Here is a 9,013-nt window from a genome sequence, read left to right as displayed (position 1 = left end):
AAAAAGCTGGCAGACAGCCCAGCTCCACCCACTCCCTGACATCACTGCAGTAATAAACACCCATTCCTTAAAGGTACTCTCACATGACAATGGACTTCATGAATTGAGTCCACAATTGGGGAGGTTTATAACGTTGGACCACTGCTAAATAGGTGTGGGGCTGCCGTGTTCGCACATTGGCACTGCTGCCTCACAGCACCAGGGACCTTGGATGACCATGCGTGTCTGCGTGTTGTTTCCTCCCACAGTCCAAAGATGTGCAGATTAGGTGGATTAGCCAGGATCAATTGCCGCTGACAGGGTTACAGGGATAGGGCGGGCTGGGTGGGGGAGTTGACCTGGGTAGAGTGCTCTCTCTGAGGGTTAGTGCAGGCTCCATGGGCCAAATGTCCTCCTCTGCACTGTAGAGATTCTATTATTTGCTTTTGGTGTCAGGGCTGGAATTCCCCATCAGAAAACTCCTGCCCGCGGGATGAGCTGGCGGGGTGGGGGGAGGGGAGCTGACCATGGGGAGGTCAAATGTGATCCCAGGGGAGGGTTCCATAGTTATCTGGAGGCAGGAGCGTGTGGGTGTCGTGGGGTCGGGACGAAGGTCTCAGACTCAACCTCAAATTGACAATATTCATGGCTGCTCACAATTACACAGAACCTGGTGGTGGAGATCTCGAGATGCTGCATGGGGGGGGGGGGTCGGGTTATTGGGGATGGACAGAAATGCTGGTCAGCTGAAATGGACAACTGAAGGGATACTTACAGTGCATGGGCCTTGGGACAGATGAGAACGTGAAGGGTAAATGCTCAGTTTGCGCGGGAGACCTCTCGCACCGGCTGACAAGAGACCAGCAAATAACTCGGCCTCCCTGCATATCTCTGATTCTGGGCAGTCTCTCGGAAGGATTGGAGGAAGATGGGGGAGGGCTTCCAAGCTTCAGGATAAAGGCAAATAAACCACATTAGACATTATTAAAGTCCAAGTGTGATATGTGTACTAATCATAGCATATCATGCAACCATTTGTGAAATGAGTACTTATTAATTTTTCTTTCTTCTAATCACCTCTTAGTGCTTCCCCGACATCTGCAGCAGGGGTAGCGACAGCTCAGTAATCAATTGGCCCGCCCCCTTCAGAATGTCCTGTCCCCACTCTAAGACATCCTTGACCCGAGCATCAGTGAGGCAACATACCTTCCTGGAGCCTCGTTTGCGGCCACAGGAATGCCTATCTATTCCCCACACAATTGAATCCCCCATAACAATCGTATTCCCACACTTTTTACTCCTCCCCTCCGCAGCAGAACCCACGGGGTGCAACAAATTTGGCTGTTGCTGATTTTCCCTGAGAGACCATTCCCCTCAACTGTATCCAAAGCGGTATGTCTGTTTTGCAGGGAAATGGCCACAGGAGATTCCTGCTCTGCCTGCCGAACTCTCTTGCTCTGCCTGGTGGTCACCCATTCCCTTCGTGCATGTGGAGTCTGAGCCTGCGGTGTGACCACCTCTCTATGCATGTTGCTCAGGATACTCTCCACTTTGCGGATGCTCCACAATGTCTCCAGCCGTCGTTCCAGCTCTGAAACCTGGTCTTCCAGAAGTTGCACAAGTACTGGAAAAGTTCCTGGCTTCCCACATGGAGCAGGAGGAGCAAACCATGGCTTTGAGTTTTCCTGCCATGACTTACCCCTTTAAATTAAACCTTGAAAGATGCTTGATATTAGATTATATCCAATTCTCATTGGCCCTTCTTTCCTGGTCCTCGTTACTACCAATCATAGCCTTCCAGATTCTGAATTATAAAAAATATTTTCAAACTATAAATGATAAGAGTTGTAAAGATTTACCAATCTTGCCTACTACTTACCAATAAGCTCTCTGCCTTGTAGTCTCAGCTTCTGCAACAGGGCAAGATCGCTCTCTGAAGATTAAAAGGTTACAAAGCAAGGAGGAAAAAGCAAAAGGCACGTATTCCCAGTCTGCACTGAATCCCCACTCTGTTTCAAAATCCTGACATCCACACTCACTCTGGCTGTTCTTCACTCCAGATGTGGTCTTTCTCACTGCTCATGTGCAAAGTAAGTGCGTTTTGAAGCCTTGTTCTTAAACAGAGCTGAGATGCGTCAGATAACTCACACACCAATTAAACTTCAAGAGTCCGTAATCAACACCTATTGAGAATCAGGCTTCAGGTCATAGTCAGTCAACTTCCACTTAGTTATTTGGGTGGATCAGCTCCGCATTAATCTTTCAAATGGATGACTGAACATACAAAATGGGAAAGACTTACCAATTCAATTCCCTCTGTTTCAAACTCACTCTAACTGCGTCTTCTTCCGTACGTCTCTCCCACTCCTCATGCACAAAGGTGGAGGAGCGTTGAGAGATGCAGAGAGGAGAGGTGGAGAGAGACAAAGAGAAGTAGAGATGTAGAGCAAGAAGGAGAGAGGTAGAGCGAGAAGTAGAGAGGTACAGAAAGAAGTCGAGAGGGAGAGTGAGAAGTAGAGAGGTAGATTGAGTAGAGCGGAGGAGAGATATGTAGAGAGGTAGAGTGAGACGTAGAAAGGTGGATCCAGAAGTAGAGAGGTAGAGGTATAAGTAAAGAGGTAGAACAAGAAGTACAGAGATGGCAAGAGAAGTAGACAGTTAGAGAGAGGAGGTATGTGCAGAGAGAACTAGAGAGGTTAAGAGAGAAGTAGAGAGGTGGAGAGGAAAATAGCGAGGTTGAGAGGTGGAGAGAGAATTAGACAGTAAAGAGAGAAGTAGAGGTAGAGAGAAAAGTAGAGAGGTGTAGGGACACGTAGAGTTGAGAGAAGTCAACAGATGTCGAGAGAAGTAGAGAGGTAGAGTGAGATGTTGCGATGTTGAGAGAGAAGCAGAGAGGCAGAGAGATGAGTAAACAGGTAGTGAGGCAGGTGGAGAAGTGGAGCAAATCGTAGGAGGTAGACAGAGAAATAGACAGGACCAGTAGCGAAGTAGAGCAAGAATTAGAGAGGTGGAGTGGAAACAAGAGAACTGGAGAGAGAAATAGCAAAGTCGAGCAAGAAGTAGATATGTAGAGAGAAGCAGAAAGGTGGAGGAAGAAGTAGAAAGGCAAAGAGAGAACCAGAGATGTAGAGCAAGAAGGAGCAATGTAGAGCAAGAATTAGAGAGGTGGAGGGAAGAATAGAGATGTCGAGCAAGAAGTAGAGATGTAGAGCGAGAATTAGGGACGTGGAGAGAGAGGTTGAGAGTAGAGACGTAGAGAGAGTCTTGGAGAGGTGAGGCGAGACGTAGAGAGGTGGAGTGGGATTTAGAGAGGTGGAGAAAGAAGGAGAGGGATAAAGAGAGGAGAGAGGTAAAGGGAGACATAGAGAGGTGGAACAAGAAGTAGAGAGGTGGAGATCGAAGTACAGAGGTAGCGCGAGAAGGAGAGAGGGGGAGCGAGAATCAGAAAGGTGAAGACAGAAGTACAGAGGTGGACAGAGAGTAGAGAGGTGGAGAGAGAAGTGGAGAGGTATAGAGATAGGTAGCGAGGTAAAGAGAAAAGTAGAGGTAGAAGGAGAAATAGAAAGGTGGAGCGAGAAGTAGAGAGGTGGAGATAGCAGCAGAGAATTAGAAAGAGAGATAGAAAGGTAGAGCGATAAGTAATGAGGTGGAGCGAAAAGTTGAGAGGTAGGGAGATTAGAGTTAGAGTGAGTAGAGAGGTAGAGAGAGAGGTAGAGAGGTAGAGTGAGAATTAGAGGTTTGGAGCGAGAGGTGGAGAGGTAGAGAGAGAAGCAGAGAGTTGGAAAGAGAAGTACAGACGTAAAGAGAGAAGCAGAGAGGTAGAGAAATATGTAGAGTTGGAGACTAAAAAGGTGGAGACAGAGGTAGAGAGGCAGAGAGACATGAAGAGATAATAATAATAATAATTGCTTATTGTCACAAGTAGGCTTCAATGAAGTTACTGTGAAAAGCCCCGAGATGGACAAGATGGACAGTAAAGTAGAGACGGTGAATGAAGTAGAGACGCAGAGAGAGATGTAGAGAGGTACAGAGAGATGAAGAGATGGAGAGTGAAGTAGAGATGGAGAGTGAAGTAGAGATGGCGAGTGAAGTAGAGACACAGAGAGAGATGTAGAGAGGTACAGAGAGATGAAGAGATGGAGAGTGAAGTAGAGATGGAGAGTGAAGTGGAGATGGAGAGAGGAGTAGAGATGGAGAGTGAAGTAGAGATGGAGAGTGAAGTAGAGATGGAGAGAGAAGTAGAGATGGAGAGTGAAGTAGAGATGGAGAGAGAAGTAGAGATGGAGAGTGAAGTGGAGATGGAGAGTGAAGTAGGGATGGAGAGAGAAGTAGAGATGGAGAGTGAAGTGGAGATGGAGAGTGAAGTGGAAAGGGGAGGGTGAAGTAGAGATGGAGAGTGAAGTAGAGATGGAGAGTGAAGTGGAGATGGAGAGAGAAGTAGAGATGGAGAGAGAAGTGGAGATGGAGAGAGAAGCAGAGATGGAGAGTGAGGTAGAGATGGAGAGTGAAGTAGAGATGGAGAGAGAAGTAGAGATGGAGAGAGAAGTAGAGATGGAGAGTGAAGTAGAGATGGAGAGAGAAGTGGAGATGGAGAGTGAGGTAGAGATGGAGAGAGAAGTAGAGATGGAGAGAGAAGTGGAGATGGAGAGTGAAGTAGAGATGGAGAGTGAAGTGGAGATGGAGAGTGAAGTAGAGATGGAGAGTGAAGTAGAGATGGAGAGTGAAGTAGAGATGGAGAGTGAAGTAGAGATGGAGAGTGAAGCAGAGATGGAGAGAGAAGTAGAGGTGGAGAGTGAAGTAGAGATGGAGAGTGAAGCAGAGATGGAGAGTGAAGTAGAGATGGAGAGAGAAGTAGAGATGGAGAGAGAAGTAGAGGTGGAGAGAGAAGTAGAGATGGAGAGTGAAGTAGAGATGGAGAGTGAAGTAGAGATGGAGAGAGAAGTGGAGGTGGAGAGAGAAGTAGAGATGGAGAGTGAAGTCGAGATGGAGAGAGAAGTAGAGGTGGAGAGTGAAGTAGAGATGGAGAGTGAAGCAGAGATGGAGAGTGAAGTAGAGATGGAGAGTGAAGTAGAGATGGAGAGTGAAGTAGAGATGGAGAGAGAAGTAGAGATGGTGAGTGAAGTAGAGATGGAGAGTGAAGTAGAGATGGAGAGTGAAGTAGAGATGGTGAGTGAAGTAGAGATGGAGAGTGAAGTAGTGGTGCTGAAGTTTTGGTTGGGAATTCTGAAGTCGGAACGCTGATAGCTAAATGAAGAGCTGCCAGTGCTGGAGGGTTTAAAACGCAGGATGCTGAAGAGTGCAAAATAGAATATGCTCAGACCACTCACAGTGTTTTGGAGCTGAGGCCGATTGCAGAGGTCTGGGGGGGAGAGGTCAGGGTGCAATTGGAGCAGAAGAACGAGAATGTTAAAATTGAGGCATCACCAATATTAGTCCTGATGTGGCGATGCCGGCGTTGGACTGTGGTGAGCACAGTAAGAAGTCTTACAACACCAGGTTAAAGTCCAACAGGATTGTCGCCCGATGTCCGTTCATCCGTTGTCACAGCGTCTGCATGGTTTCGCCACTGTACCACGCTTCGGGACATCCTTTCCTGCAGCGTATGAGGTAGACAACGTTGGCCGAGTCGCACGAGTATGTACCGCGTACCTGGTGGGTGGTGTTCTCACGTGTAATGGTGGTACCCATGTCGATGATCTGGCATGTCTTGCAGAGATTGCCATGGCAGGGTTGTGTGGTGTCGTGCTAGTGATTTGAAACAAACCTGTTGGACTTTAACCTGGTGTTGTAACACTTCTTACAATGTCGTCTGGAAGCAGAAGAATGATGGTTTGGATGAGCAGGAGTTTATAGGAAGTGGGAACTAGGAGAGCTGGTGGTAGACCACTGGAATAATGAAGTCTAGAGGTAAGGCAGGCGTGGTGAAGGCTCCAACAGCAGAATATCTGAGATAAGGGGGGATGTTGCCGTGTAATTAGGTGGCCATGTAGATGGGAAGGATATGTAATGTGATGTGGTTGTCTGGCTCTCTTTGCCTCTCTCTATCCCCCTCTCATCAGGGAATCAAATGATTGATGCCATATGGATGAATTTAACAATTTTAACCACACTTGTTAATAATCTTGATGAATGTTACAAATAGTGCCATTTACGTGCAAAGCAACAACAGTTCCACTCTCTGCCAGGGAAAATATAACAGCAGTTTAAAGATTCAACTCATATCCCTGTTCAATCATGCCTTCCAGCAGAGTGGAGAGAGGCCCTGAATTTGGAATCACAAGTAGGGAGTGAGTTTCAGGCCAATTGGCCAGGCAGTTCCTGTATATCAGGCAGCAGCCATCCTAATAGGTCCCCAATATGCCAGGAGGAAGTGTGCGCCCATCTCCAGCTGCCCGCCATTGTGGTCAATGGAAATAATCACATAAATGACTGTGTCATTGATGCCATTGACCGTTCATTGACCATTTTCCCTTCAGATCAGCAAGCTTGTTAAAATGTCCTTGGAATGTACTGACATACTAGCTGAGCTTGTTAAGTTTTGTTTGGGAAAAAGTTGTAAGAACCAGACACTTATAGATAACAGATTGGAAAGAATAGAATAAAGTCCAGGAACAATGCCAAGTGTGTGTAATTAGAGTTCAACCTTGCAGATTATAACTTCTCCAATTGTGGATTTGGTCAATTTTTGTTGCCGATTATTTACACCTAGAAGTTTATATATAGAAGAGATACCCGGGAGTGAGTTACAGACTGGGATCTAATTGAAGGGTTTGGGGTGGTTTATATATAGAAGAGATACCCGGGAGTGAGTTACAGACTGGGATCTAATTGAGGGGTTCGGGGTGGTTTAAATATAGAACGATAGATACCTGTGAGTGAGTTACAGACTGGAATCCAATCGAGGGGTTTGGAGTGGTTTATATATAGAACAGATACCCGGGAGTGAGTTACAGACTGGGATCTAATTGAGGGGTTTGGGGTGGTTTATATATAGAAGAGATACCCGGGAGTGAGTTACAGACTGGGATCTAATTGAGGGGTTCGGGGTGGTTTAAATATAGAACGATAGATACCTGTGAGTGAGTTACAGACTGGAATCCAATCGAGGGGTTTGGAGTGGTTTATATATAGAACAGATACCCGGGAGTGAGTTACAGACTGGGATCTAATTGAGGGGTTTGGGGTGGTTTATATATAGAACAGATACCCGGGAGTGAGTTACCAACTGGAATCTAATCGTGGGGTTCGGAGTGGTTTATATATAGAACAGATACCCGGAAATGAGTTACAGACTGGAATCTAATCAAGGGGTTGGGTGGTTTATATATAGAATAACAGATACCCGGGAGTGAGTGGCTGGAATCTGATCGAAGGGTTCAGCGTGGTTTATATACAGAATAACAGAAAACCGGGAGTGAGTTACCGACTGGAATCTAATCGTGGGGTTTGGGGTGGTTTATATATAGAAGAACAGATACCCGGGGGTGAGTTACAGACTGGATCTAAGAGAGAGGTTCGGGGTGGTTTAAATATAGAACAATAGACACTGTGAGTGAGTTACAGACAGGAATCTAATTGAGGGGTTTGGGGTGGTTTATATATAGAACAGATACCCGGGAGTGAGTTAGAGACTGGAATCTAATCAAGGGGTTTGGAGAGTTTATATATGGAAGAACAGATGCCTGGGAGTGAGTTCCAGGCTAAAATCTAATAGAGGGGGTTGGAGAGTTAATATATGGAAGAATGGATACCCGGGCGTGAGTTATAGACGCGAATCAAATAAAGGGGTTCGGGGTGGTTTATATATAGAATACCAGAAAACTGGGAGTGAGTTGCAGACTGGAATCTAATGGAGGGGTTCGGGGTGGTTTATATATAGAACAGAGTTACAGACTGGAATCTAATCGAGGGGCTTGGAGAGTTTATATATGGAAGAACAGATGCCTGGGAGTGAGTTCCAGGCTGGAATCTAATAGAGGGGTTTGGAGAGTTTATCTATGAAAGAATGGATACCCAGACGTGAGTTATAGACTGAAATCTAATGGAGGGGTTCGGGGTGGTTTATATATAGAACAATAGATACCCGTGAGTGAGTTACAGACTGGAATCTAATTGAGGAGTTGGGGTGGTTTATATATAGAACATCAGATAACAAGGAGTGGGATACAGACTGAAATACACTCGAGGGGTTCAAATAGGTTATATATAGAGTAACAGATACTCGGGAGTGAATTACAGACTAAAATCTAATCGAGTGGTTGGTGTGGTTTACATATAGAATAAAGGGTGCCTAGGAGTGAATTGCAGTCTGGAATCTGGAGTTAATATAGAATAATAGATACCCGGGAGTGATTTACAGTCTGGAATTTCAATGAGGGGTTCAGAGGGTTTATAAACAGAATAACAGATACTCATGAGCGATTACCGACTGGCATCTAATTGAGCGGTTTGTGTGGTTTCTATATAGAATAATAGATAACAAGGAGTGAGTTACATCAATGGGATCAGGGGGTTATGTTCAGTATAACAGATAGCTGGGAGTGAGTTATAGACTGAAATATAATTGAGGGGTTTGGGTGGGTTATATACAGAATAACCGATAACTCTGAGTGCGTTACAGACTTGAATGTAATCAAGCGGTTCAAGGTGTTTATATATAGAATAAGGTAGCTTGGAGTGAGTTACAGACTGGAATCTAATCGAGGGGTTAAGGGCATTCATCTATAGATTAACAGATAACCAGGGGTGAGTTACAGACTGGAATCTAATCAAAGGGTTTAGGTGGCTTCTATAGTGAACAACAGATATCCAGGAGTGAGTTACAGGCTGGAATCTAATGAAAGGGCTCGGGTTGTTTATAAATGGATAACCAGAAGTGAACTGTGTCTCAGTGATCAACACTTGGACTTGCATGATCCATTTGAGTTGGAGAGAAAATAAAGTCAATGGGAACACTAGCAATTTGACATTGATAACTGCAGATTTTTAGGAGTTTGCAGGTCAAAATGGATGACTGAGAGAAGTGATGTGCTGT

Source organism: Scyliorhinus torazame, chromosome 3, assembly GCF_047496885.1.
Source record: "Scyliorhinus torazame isolate Kashiwa2021f chromosome 3, sScyTor2.1, whole genome shotgun sequence".
NCBI classification, from domain to species: Eukaryota; Metazoa; Chordata; class Chondrichthyes; order Carcharhiniformes; family Scyliorhinidae; genus Scyliorhinus; species Scyliorhinus torazame.
Note: the sequence above shows the minus strand (reverse complement) of the source record.